The sequence below is a fragment of the Bidens hawaiensis genome, unplaced genomic scaffold (genome assembly GCF_021521415.1).
Source record: "Bidens hawaiensis isolate Kalapana, Puna unplaced genomic scaffold, B.hawaiensis_p1.1 tig00001412_1, whole genome shotgun sequence".
NCBI lineage: Eukaryota > Viridiplantae > Streptophyta > Magnoliopsida > Asterales > Asteraceae > Bidens > Bidens hawaiensis.
In genome coordinates this window covers 3417369-3431647 of record NW_027491079.1, presented here as the reverse complement: position 1 = coordinate 3431647, position 14279 = coordinate 3417369, and the positions used below count along the sequence as shown (strand labels likewise).

The following is a 14279-nucleotide window of genomic DNA, read 5'->3' as shown; positions in this document are numbered from 1 at the left end:
TAGTTTTTCAAAATGGTTTTTTGAAAAAACCAATAAACCTACTCATCATCTCTCTTTTTCTGCACCAAATCTACAGATACCCAATTATTTCCTATAGCTTTGTAGGAAACGCATCCAACCCAAAACCAGCCTAAAGCGCCCCAAGGGCTGGTGTGCCCAGACTCTATGGGGGCGTTTTGGAGGAGGAAGGCGCCTACCACGCACGGTCTTAGGGGTTTGAAAAAAAAATACAAATTCGAATTATTCGAAATTCTGAGCCCGAAATATCCGAAAATTCGGATATAAAATATCTGAAATCCGAATTTTCAGATTCTAATAAACTTTTTTAGAAAGTTTCCGGTATTTCGGATATCTAAATTATTCAAATATATTTCTTTTAATCATTAAATAAAAAGTATTGATCAGAAATTGAGCATATTTTGGATACTTTTTAGATATTTCGGGTAAATTTTTCTGGAAAAATCAAATAGTTTAGGTGTTTCGGATAATTTCCGAATGTCCGAAATATATGTATTTTTAAATTTTTGAATATTTAAACAATTATCAAATAACAAATGTATTTTTTAAATTTGGATTTCCGTTTGGATAACTGAATCCGAAACTTCAGATATTGAAATGCACTATCCGAAATTTTTGGATACTAAAACTTCGGGTATCCGAATTTTAATGCCCTTAGCTATATTCCTATCAATTAAGATCATTTTCACTTTCATAGTCAAATAGATTCTTACAAAATTGATTGAAATCCACATTTTGGTTTTGTTTTATGCAGTCCGGTTAAGAGATGGAGACCTTTCTATTCACATCCGAATCAGTAAACGAGGGACACCCAGACAAACTCTACGACCAAGTTTCAGACGCCATCCTTGACGCATGTCTAGAACAAGACCCCGAAAGCAAAGTCACCTATGAAACCTGCACCAAGACCAACATGGTCATGGTGTGCGGTGACATCACCACTAAAGCAGTTGTAGACTATGAAAAAGTAGTCTGTGACTCCTACAAAAACATCGGGTTCACATCTACAGATGTCGGCCCGGATGTCGACACCTGCAACGTCCTGGTCTATATCGAGCAAGAGAGCCACGATATTGCCCAGGGCGTTCATGGTCACCTGACCAAAAAAACCTGAGTAGATCGGGGCAGGTGGGCAAGGTCACATGTTCGGTTATGTAACCGACGAGATGTCACACCCCAACCTACGGCGGAATATGCCGGGGCGTAACTGATTACACAGTAGCTCACAAGACACTGTTATTAATAATAACAAAAACTAATTAACTTATCACATAAATCGAAGTACATCACAATACAAACAAAAACAACCCAGTTTTTGCTTTATATTTAATAACATAGAGCAAACTAAGTGTCTTCTCAAACATCCAATTCTTCAACTAGCAAACATGTAACATGCGTAAAAATAGAGTTTGATTAACATTAAGTTGGAGTAATACACAAGTTTAGATGTATTATTATATTGTAAAACAAACAATTCGTATGCGAATATAAACAATCACAACATTGATGATATACAACAATTACCAAATAAAATAAATGTGGACCCTTTCGATGTAGTACAAAGCCAGCTTACTAGCGTAAAGTATGCATACTCGATGAGGATGAGCTGGCTCAACCGCCAAACAATAAAAATTAAACACATAAGCATATAGCGTGTCATCGATGAGCAATAATTCTATAAACACATAATATCGAATTGTGGTTCATGAGGTATATATGTAAATAAATAAATAACTTTGATGTGTATGGTATGCATGTCACCCTCAAAAAGTAAAAGATGAAAAAGAGAGGTGTGAATTACTCACCTTGAATTTGGTGAGTTGAAAGATTAAGATCTTGATTAAGCTTAGTGAGTCCTAATGAGTAATCCATAAATACAATTAAATAGAGCTTCTTTAGCATGTGTTTGATAAATAAAGGTTAAAGAAAAAGATATTTATTAAAATAACATAACTAGAATTTGAAAAAGAAACAAGGAAAATGAAATCAGTTTTAGACATATCTCTATCACTGATTGCATAAATGTTTAAAAATATCAATAAATTCTCAAAATTTATAAAAATCTACAGTCAACTAAATTATCATGTAAGGAACAAATTTTCTTGAAAGTTTGCCCATTTGGAACCGAGATAGGCTAAAATAGTCGATCTTCACAGAGGGTATAGATCTGCGCACTAATTTTGAAATAACGATTGTGAAGCCATACAAAAAAATAAAAACATAAATAAATAGTCATTAGAACCGTAACTCAATAAAGTTAATGATAGAATTTGGCCTGGCATCATTACTGTTTGTTATGACCGAGATATGGATCAATCTTTGAAGACCATTCTTGTTGTCAAATCTGAAACATTGAAAATAAGAATGTTGTTGATGTTTTGGAATGGATTTTGATGAAGAAAAATTGTGAACCACTTGTGGTATGATGAATAAAATATGTTTGATCATGTATCATCAAAATTTTTATGGTTCTTGGATCAAAATAAATTAAACAAAATAAAAACTTCAAAGAAAATATGATGAACATATATTAAAACTTACTTGGAGAAATGCTTTAGCGAGAGAAATAGAGATTAAAAAGCAAGGAAATAATAAGAAAAAGAATGGGTATTTATAGTTGAGTTAGAATTAAAACCCTAACTTGATAAGAAAGTTTAAAGGAAATCTTAGATAAAAAATTTGAATAAAAAGAAAATAATAATAATCAAAATAATGAAATAATAATAATAAAACATAAATATCAAAAATAAAATAAAAAAAACATTCATGGGCATGCCGTCCATGATGTTTTATTATATTATTATTTATTATTTTTTGTTTTTTTTATAATAATATAGTTATATATATAAAATTTAACTTTGATAAATTTCAGAATGCACTCTATAGCTACATAACTGAAATAAATTGATCTTTCAAAAGCTACATAATATAGTAAAGTATTTTAGTTGAAATGGTATAAAATAACTTTGGCTTCTAAACGGGTTGGGTTTTCGGGTTCAAAAATTGACGAATGTTACACGAAATCCCTGAGCTTATGCCCTTAACCCATATCCTGGCCACCAAGCTAGGTGCTAAGCTAACCATCATCATCATCATCATCATCGTACTCAGTATATCCCACCAATAGCAAAGCTATGGTAGGGTCTGAGGAGGGTAAGATGTAGACAGCCTTACCTCTATCCCGTAGGAATAGAGAGGCTGCTTCCGGTGAGACCCCTGGCTCGATAGTAGTTTTGCATCAAGCCTTGGACATAAGGCACATAACACTCAACCATCGGCACACCGGTCGATTGGTGCATGTATCATTGTCTTTTGGCTATCAACGCCACCACATGATGCCTGATTAACCTTCCTCCACTTTTTAACGTTATTTTCACGAGATTAGTAAAATAACGTCAAAATTAGTGCAATTTCACTTTTGCCCACCCGAGGGTTCACACATATATACATTATATGCGCGCACCGCAAGCAGGGCATCTAGGTGCTAAGCTAACCGAGGTTAGAAAAACAAGACCTTCCCGTGGCTCAGACCCAATGGCGACTGTTGAGTATTATAACGATAACGGTGCCATGGTCCCCACACGAGTCCACACGGTTCTCATCTCGACCCAACACAATGAAACCGTGACTAATGAACAAATAGCGGCCGATCTTAAAGAATACGTTATTAAGCCCATGATCCCATCTCAATATCTTGATGAAAACACAATCTTCTATTTGAACCCGTCTGGTCGGTTTGTGACCGGTGGGCCCCATGGGGACGCGGGTCTGACGGGTAGGAAGATTATTATTGACACGTATGGTGGTTGGGGTGCTGACGGTGGGGGTGCATTCTCGGGTAAAGATCCGACTAAAGTCGATAGAAGTGGGGCTTATATTGTTAGGCAGGCGGCTAAGAGTGTCGTGGCGTCTGGGCTCGCACGTAGGTGCATAGTTCAGGTTTCTTATGCTATAGGTGTGGCTGAACCATTGTCCGTGTTTGTTGACACGTATAAGACGGGAACTATTCTGAATAAGGATATCCTTTCTCTGATTAATGAGAATTTTGATTTTAGGCCGGGTATGATAGCTATTAACCTTGGCGTTAAATGGGGCGAGAATTATAGGTACCAGAAAATGGCTGCTTACGGGCAATTTGGTCGGGATTATCCGGATTTTACGTGGGAGACACTGAAGGTTTTGAAATCGAAATGTTCGAATTAGCGGGTTATTAAAGTGATGGAGTTATAAGAAGGTTTTGTTTGTTTGGTTTAGTGTTGTGTTTATGATTCTTTGTGTTCGTTTTTGGTTGTTGGGATGTATAATTCCTATAGCGTAATTCACTTATTCATTGTAACCTTTATATTACTAAAGAATTCAATATAGTTGTTTATGTATTAAGTCTCATATGGTGTTTCTGAGTGAGTCAAACATGTAACGTCAACATCAGTATAGACATTGACATCCTGTCTTAGAAAGACTCACTCGGGTATTGTGGTAGTTCCAAATGCTCTTAAAAAAGTGATTACGTAAAGATTATAAATACCCAATCTTCTAAGGTGCATAAGGTTGCTAAAGTCGCTAGGCGGACCTAGGCTGCCCGACTAGGGGGTTGGGTGTACCCAAAGTACTCGAGATACTCAGATATAGTAAATGTCAAGAAAATTACATTTTTTGGATATTATATATGTCAAATATCATAAGTTTACTAATATTTAACAAAAAATATATGAATATCAATATAAATAAGAGAAATATGGCTCTAAATACTAAATTATTCAAAAAAAAATTCTGTTTATTAATTAAAAAAAATATATATTGGTTCTTTGGCATTATAGAAATACGAATTAGGTTTTATTTTTTTTAAGTCAAAATCAACCCAAATTAATCGACTAGATCTGATTATGACTGATGTTGACCACCTTTGATCGATTCTTAGTAACTAGACATAATTAAAGAAAGTCGTATCGGCTCCACGCTTTGTAGCGATTACTCAGGGAATATTCGACCTTGTGAACCTACTTTAACAACATTTTCATCAGGTTTAATTTGGTTCCCAAAATAATTCATATACTAAAAGAATTGCTCTGTGTCACTTAGATCATAAGTATGCCAAGACATGATCCTCTGCTTGAATCTTTTGAAGGAGGAATTTATGTTAATATATGACTTTACACTTTGAATAATTAAACTGCCATGTTATGTAGAAGTTGGTGTTTTGACACATTTACTTATACTTTGGGTTGTTGTTTATCTCTAACCTGTCTAATTGAAATCTTTAGCTAAGGCTCTCCATTGTGGAGAGAAAAAAAGAAGGCACTAAAGGTCCATTTAGCATCAAATGGCGTCGTTATTCAATGATGAAGTTTGGACGAAAACGACATGGTCGTCGCACTCAATACTGTATAAAATTTAATTAGCTGGGGTGGCCGGGTTCAAATTATTCGGACGAAAACGGGTAAATTTACACTGCGTATAAAAATTTTTATACGAAAAATGCATAAATTTACGTTACGAAGCAAAAAAAATGAAGGTGGCCAGAGCCACCCGAGCCACAATACAAAAGCTTCCCCTTTCGTTATCCCAGAACACGCTAATTACCATGATGGTGCCCAACCCATTTTTGCCTTCCAACGCCATTCCAGTAACTCCTCTCTTAGTGGGTGGGGTCTGCTTTAAACTCATCGATCATATCTAAACACACACATTTATTTACTTTTTATTTTAAATATTAGTTAAACCAAATTAACTTATAACGCGCTTGTTAAATTAAAACTCCACTGTTAATGTGACGGTGACGTGATGACTAGCTCTTGCTACTTATCCCATAACACACAAGCTAAAAAGGAAAATGTGTCTATTGAAAATATCAAATATTCTTTAGTTTTTCAATTTGTATCCCATTATTAATGTGATTGAATGTAAGAAAGAGGATATGGGCTTGTACCATGTTCGTGGGCTTAAGACTTATGGGATGGAACTGTTTGCGTGTTTGCATCTCATCTCATAAAGGGGGTGGGGGGGGGGGGGGGGGGGGGGGGGGGGGGGTTAGATTAGAGGTGTAAAAACGGTTCGGAATCGGTTAACCAAAACCGAACCGAACGGGTTTGTTTCTCAAACCGGTTTCTACCAAACCGGTTCTCAAACTGAGACGAACCGCCAGTTCGTATGGAGGTTTGGGTATTTTTAATCAAACCGGTTTAAAAGCGACCCGAACCGGTCTGGATCATTTTGGCTACTTCTATGCTTAAACCGGTTTGACCCAAACTGGTTTAGAAGATGCAAAAACCAAACCAGTTCGGTTCGTAAAAAAAAACCGGTTTTGTACACCTCTAGTTTAGATTGGCTTAACATAGTATTATGCTCATATATTATTTTGTCTTCTACACATTTTTGTGTAGTTTGTTGTTTATCAAATTGGTATATTTCTTGTGTGTTTTGAGAGTGTTGTTGACTTTCATCTTGTAATTCTTCACAATAACAATTATAATCTTCGTTATCTTGTTGATGGGGTAATGCATATTATCTATACTATATTTAGAATTGATGCATTTCTCAAATACCACTTTTAAGTTTTAACTTATGAGATTTAAATTTAAAGTCCATTAACATAATTTTATATACATTTACTCAAATTATTATTTAGGGTCCATAGCATAATAATATATTCTTTAAAATACTACCGTCGCAACTTCTAAATCCAACCGTCACCACAATTACCCTCACCGTTTCATACCGTATATATAACCTTCAACGTCCCTACCAAATTCACTATTAACATTGTATGTTTAGACATGGGGGCGTAAACGGTGTTCTGGGACAAATCATGTGCGTCCGTTTCATGCATCGTTTCCGGTGAATACGACGGTGGAAGGCGGTGATAATTGGCTGAATTTCTTCCGGTTTGTGTATGGCTGAAGATGACGGAGCCTTTTTAGCGCCTTCATCGAAGTGGAGAAATAATTAAAGACCAAGTTTATCATAAAAAAGTTAGGAGCTTTTATGCTACGTGATGTAGCGTCAAGGCTAATAGATTTTATTAGTGCATTGGATAATAATTGGAAGTGATTTTGTTTATGTTTGTGTATGTACCATCGCATGATCTTATGTTTGAATGCTTTTCTGTTTTCCTGACTATAATAATATAATGTGCCATTCATCCCATCTTTTAATGGAATTTAATATTTGTTAGTCTGTTTAATTTATTACGTAATTACAGCAAATTTAACATAAATTAATTATTAGTTGAATCATTTTTTATAAATTCAAAGGTTTTTATTTGTTTGTTTTTTTTGATATAACCGATGTCGCAAATCGGTGTATAATTTGATTAGTTTCAGCATAATTTGTTTGATCATAGAAAATGTGTTAATTTACATTTCTTCTTACTTTGTTTATAGTTTCTTAATTTGTTCTTATGTATTTATACATCATGCTACTTGAGTTGAATGTAATACCTAAATATCGATAAAAATGTTATTCGTAACGACACAAAATAATACCGTCGCAACACGCGGGTAACATTGCTAGTTTTTTTTATTTTAAATTACAGAGTCTTGATTTATCATTTTTGACAGGGTCAAATGAGTCAAATAGGTTTAAAGTCGCCCCAAAAGGTTTAGATCATTTTTATAATAATGTTGTTCTATATGAATAGCTAACAATTTAACACACCAAACATACATGAAAAATAATTTAAAGAAGGATTAAAAGGTATTTGTAGATTAACATCAAAGTAAAAGAGGAGCTACTTTCAAGAAACAACACATCGTGCAAGATCAAGCACGGAAGCAAACTACATGACCCATGCCTAAACTAAAACAAAGGTTCTTTGGGTTATATACTTATATCTCCATTACATGAGCATTTGTATTGCAAATCCAGTTTTTTACCAACGTATACAAATTTTTACAAAGAGTGATCTTCATGTCATATGCAACATGATCCTTGTAAGATAATCACCAAAAAGATCCTTCCTTCTCATTCATGGGATATTATATATTTACAATGCATGACAGTGAGTATGGAAACTCTATCAAATACAACTATTACAATATTGTGGTGAATCAAATCAAATACGTGCTAAATATAGACTTATGCTATTAATCCTTGCCCCGAGACTTCAAGTTAGTTATGTTTCTACCCTCAAACTGTTGATTTATTGAAGAATGGGCTGTCTGTCGCACATTTTCTTTATCACGTAAACAACTTTATAAAGTAAAAACAGTTTTTGGAAATTAATGAAGAAGAACACGAATTTATCAATAAATATTAAACAGATCATATTAAGTAGCATCATAGCTATGTAACGATTATCTCACTTGTTTTATTGTGTGTAAAATGTACATGTATATTTAATTGTTTTTGGAATTTATAGGAGACATGTATAACCAAAACAGCATTAAGGTACAAGTGCATGGGTGGTGATATATTTATTGTGTTGTCGTTCGATGTCGACGGCCGACACCTCTTTCACCAAACACACATACGCTTGGATACCCTAAACGAGAAAACTAAATCCATTTATATATCTCTTTATTTTAATTCATATCATTTGTTTAATCTTTTGTTTTAAATACTATAATTGGCTTAAAAAACATATATGTAAATGCTTATTAGCAACTGACACGATGTGGTTCAGTGTGGTTTTGTCTAAAACAAAACCGAAGATCAAGTTTTCAGTTTTTTAATTTTCCAAAACTGTTTGATTTCGGTCAGGGTTGTCTTTGAGGATTTAAATAACTCGGCTGAGCCCAGTGGCGAAGCTTAGGCTTCGCCATGGCGGTGACCGAAGTCATGGACCCAAAAATTTTCGGGTCGGCGATTCGGTTCGTGTCGGTGGTTCGGGCTGTGTTGGTGGTTCGGTTCGTGTCGGTGGTTCGGGCCGTGTTGGTGGTTCGGGTCGGGTCGGGTACAATATGACATTTATATATCTAATTATTTTTTCATTCATTCAAAACGATTGTTCTTACAATTAAAAAAAAACAAGACCTAAAATATCCATAATATGATAATAATATAGAGCCGAGAGGAGGGTGAGTACCTTAGAAGAAGATTTACTCGTTTGTTTATCATCCCTTTTTTTTTAAAGAAAAAATTGTATCTTGTTTTTTCATGATTTACCTAATTAAGAAGAATCAATAGAGAAAGTTAGAGTAAAATTTCACCATACAATACCAATTATAAGTTTAATTGACTAATATCCACAAATCCCCAATTCATAATTACAAATCCTAATTTTATAATCATTGATTTAACAACACAAAGGTAGAGGAAATAGACTATTACCTTGCGGTGGTGGATGAGCGGGGATGAGCGGCGGTGGTGGATGATCGACGGACGGCGATGGGGCGGTGGGCGGTGGCGAACTCAGAACTCAGAAGGCAAAAGGCAGGGTAGAAGGGAAGCAGCAGGTAGAGCGATTGTTTTGAAAGAATTCTCGTTTGTTTTTTTTTAAAGTTTTGCTATGTAAAAATTTACAACCAGCCCCTCCCTCCAAATTTGAGTGTTATTAAAAACTAAGTTTTTTATAATTTTTATAACTTTTGTTTATAAAAACCGTGAGGTTTTATAAAAAAATCAAACGATAGGGTATTATATTTAAAAAAAAAAATGGTGGTGACCGGTAGCTTTTTGGAAAAATAAATTGGCAGTGACCGCGCTTAATATCTATAAAATTTTCGGGAAAAATCGTGAAATTTACCCTATTAACGGAGAAAACGGCAGTGACCGGGGCCACCCCCGGTCCCTTCTAAACTTCGCCCCTGGCTGAGCCGAAATAAAAAGACCCATAACCCTAACGAGTAACGAATTATATAACCTAACTTTTTTAAACGACACTTAATGCTATAACAGTAAACAAAAAAAAATATATTAATAAAATCAAACACCGTAATAGCTACCTATTAACCAATGATTCGTGAAGCTCTCATAACATTGGGAAAAAAACATACTTTGGTCCTTTGTGGTTGGCTTGGTCAGCCGCGAGGAGCCTGGTGGTCAATGACGAACCAACAATGGTGGTCGGCTGGGTTGGTCATTGTTCAGGTTTTGTTTAGCATTCGCAAAGAAAGAAGAAGCCAATGAAGAGTTTCAATCGATCGTTATTTCTTTTATTTTTCATTTGATTTTTATTTTATTTATTTAGTTTTTTGTTTGGGTCCAATAGTTAAACTATTAAATGGATTATGAATAAAAAAAGTTTTGGGCCTAATAATTAAAAGATGGTAAAGATCAAATCAAATTTTATAAGTTTTATATTTTTAAGTATATATATAAAATATATATATACCAAAATTTGGACCCAAATTATGTGCAAGGCCGACGGTCCGCAGGCACCACTCCTGGCTGGCCTTGATTTTAGTTTTTGGTTTGATTTTGTTTTGGATTTGGTTTTTTCGTTTTTGCTAATCAGGCAAAATTATTTTTGGGCAAAAAAATGACCCAAAATATTGAAATTGGGCCAGATATTAAAAAAATTTAATGAATTAAATATTAACATTCTTAAACCCAAAATAATAAGAGCTAATAAAGGATACATTCAAAATCAAAACTAAAAGTACCAATGATATTAGTTATTAACCATATGCATGAACCAAACATATTAGTTATTAACCATATGGTGAGACAACACAAATAGTCACTGGTTGGTAATTTTTAATGGCTACTGTTTGGTTTGGTTTGGTTAGGTTATTACTTATTACAGTTTTTTCGGTTGTATAGTTAGTTTGGTTTTTAAAAAAACACAAAACCGAACCAAAACCAGTATTTCGTTTTTGCTAAAGTTCAAAACTGAATCGTCGGATTCTAATTAGTTTTTTTTTTTTTTTTGTCGATTTCAATTTATTTTTTCGGTTCAAAACTGAATAGTCAGTTTCTATTTCGGTTTGTTCTTTATATATGAAATTATAAAGAATTGGGTAATAATTTCAAAGAATCATGTATAGTTTCAAAGAATCTTGTACGTCTTTTGCTTGTGTATTATAAGTTTTAGTTATATCGTACTTGTATGTTAAGTTATTGTAAAGTGATAATATCTACATATAATTTATTTATTCGATCAATCATTTTTAAACTCAATGCATGTCTTAGCATTGTTTTTATATATCACGTGTTTTAAACTCAATGCATGTCTTAGCATTGTTTTTATATATCACGTGTTTACCATAATCATATGCAACGAAGAAAAATCAGTTAAAAGTTTTAACGATGGCAATAACGATCATTTAAAAAACAATGATTTGATAAAAAGAAAGGGCGTTATTAAAAAATAATGATTTTATTTGTCACATGTTTATTACTATAATCAAATTGAATGAAGAGAACTCAATTAAAAGTTATTACAAAAGAATGATTTCATAAAAGGAATTAATGGGTATTTTTATAATTTAACCATAAATGAACTTTTTTTTATGAACAGTTAAATGTTGAACAACTAAATGTAACCAGATAATGTTACTATAAAAGTTTTTTACTGAAATTTTTTAAATTTCTTAAGTTATGTTCATATACATGTGATGTGTTATCTATGTCGTTGAGAACCAAACTAATTTTGCTATTGAACTTCATGATAAGCAAAAGAAATATAAGATGATTATGATAAGCAACTATTTAAATAAAATATGAAATTATAGTATTTTTTTTATAGAAATTTAAATAGCACAAAGCATGTAACTATTATGTAAGAACGTAGAAAGCAAAAGGACTCAATAATTGTGGAAGAAATTAAAAAAATTCAAAAAATTAATCAATAAGTAAGAGTAAACGTGTAAAGGAATAGGATTAAATTACTTTTATAATAGGAATTAAAATTAATCCTTTTTATAAACGTTTGATTGGTCATAAAAATAGAACTGAAATTCGCATTTCATACACTAAAAAAGTTCAAAATATTTTTACATGTTTAACATTTCGACATTTCGTTACCAAATATATTCATGTTGGAAGCGTCCGATGATTTTTCACATAAACAAGTTGGACGTTACTGAAATCGTCGATGATTCTTCACTCGAGTTGGAAACCATCATACATGATTTTTTGTAAATTTTACATTTTAAATTAATACTCCTTACAAAATATAATGTTTAGTACAATTTGCCCTTAGTACAATTTGTCCAACACCGTCATAACAACCATCTTCTTTCTGCAAGAAAACACAAGGTAAACTGTGATAAATGCAATGCCAAAATATGATATTCATGATATGCGATTAATCAATTTCATCTCCAATCCTTTTATCACACATCAGCTATTATTATAAGAGTTATTTGGAAAATGACAAAAATAAAATAATTATCACATCTCACATCAAACTTTTTGAAATACATGAATTTATTATAAAAATATAATCAGCCATCCAGCCATAGTGTTTCTAGGCACATCTACATTGCAGTTCGTCACATTTTGTTTTTAATTTCAAGATATAAGAATAATGTGACTTGTATTTACAAATTGTAAATCTTGATTAATTTGTCATAGGCACATCTATTTTGTTTGCACCGTGCAAACTACGCGCATACGTTTAGGTCTATAATATGTTAAAAAAAGTTTGCGCACCCTCTTTTTGATTAGCAGTTTGCAGATGTTAAAAAAACAACCAGTCACTTCTTACAAACTACAGAGGTTTGGTCTACATTTTTAGCTACATATGTCTGTAAATGTGGTTCGGCAAACTGAAGACTGTATCTGCAGACTGTAGACATTTTATCTCTGAAGTCTGAAAAAACAAACAACACCTAAGAGTCAAATATACTTATAACTTCTATGTTGAACATTCTTTTAGCAAATATTTGATATTAATTCATACGTCCCTCACCTAGTGCCGCCTTTGAGAAAGGGGCGGGCAACGGTTCCAGCCGGATCACCTCAGCAGATCCGAATTTTTTCAAATAATTTGTGTGTTTTTTTTAGAAAAAAAATATGTATTCTTAATGTTAAAGCCCAATTACCCAATTCATTTAAGTCTACCTTATAAAAAAATAACTTTTTGCAAAACCCTAATCATAACCCAATAAATCCATTTAGAAAGTTAATTGTTAAAAATAATAAATAATAATAATAAATTTACTTAAAACTCAAATTTTTTATTGTCTTCAGCCTAAAGAATTTTAACAATTCTCGAAATTGATCCTTCACCCTAATAGTTTAGTGGATTAGCCTCGTGAATAAAATAATATTAGGTTTTCATAAAATAGTTAACAATTCTCGAAATTGATCCTTCACCCTAATAGTTTAGTGGATTAGCCTCGTGAATAAAATAATATTAGGTTTTCATAAAATAGTTGGTCAATTTGAGAGAGCTTGAAACGGTAAATAATATCTTACTAATGTCATAACATGTCTCCATCTAGAATATTCAATATGATATTGCTTATTTCCATCTTTAGTTAAAAATTTATGTCGGTGTTTAACTGCAACTATAATCAATTGTTGCAAAATTTATGTCATTCTAATGATAGGTAGATACAATTAATTGAAAAAACTGGGACGATTGCAAGACGCAAAAGTCCAAAATGCACAAAGGGTAAAAAGAACCAAAAAATAAAAAATAAAAAAAATCAAGTCATACAATTTACAAAGGAAATTTTAACAAAGTCAAACATGCACCAAGCCTCCTAATCAAAATTCAATATGCGGTTCCGATTATTCACCCATATGAATAAGTAGTCTTTATATCCTTCACCAATTTGTCCACTGATATCAGTTTGTTTTTAAAAATCCTATCATTCTATGCTCTCCAAAGAACCAACATATTACTAACGAGATTGCTTAAGTTCTCTCTCTTTCTCCACCTTATTTTTCTTATGTTTTACTTGGATATTCCAGTATTTCCTTAACCAAATTGAACTACGACAAAGCGAGTAATTTAACCCAATTATGAATGATAGACCATATCCATTTCACTACCTACCATGAGGTGAACCGTAGATTCCGGGAACAAACCACAAAGCATAGAAACATGATCTCCAAGATTAACTCCTCTTAACGACAATGATACTTTCATAAAAAGAAATTCAATTATAAATGTACCCAAGACTTTAATGCAATACAATTACAAAGGTGAAGCCAAAACATTTAATTAAAATCTCTTTTGGTAACAAATATATTTTCATTTTTAATTAATTTTAATTTATTACCCCTTCTCCACCCATCTCATAACGAATATCATTTACTTCATATAACATTCTTAAAACCTTTTAAACAATAGACAACACTTCACTCAACGACCAACCACCGCACACACATGTCATCTCCCTCCTAATTTCATCGGGTAGCAGTCGGTC

At 32.9% G+C, this 14279-nt stretch overlaps 1 pseudogene; it reads left to right on the top strand.

Annotated features, from left to right (window-relative positions):
- The first annotated feature begins 632 nt into the window (after positions 1-632).
- On the top strand, positions 633-13958 carry LOC143575352 (S-adenosylmethionine synthase 3-like; annotated as a pseudogene).
- Positions 13959-14279: the final 321 nt, after the last annotated feature.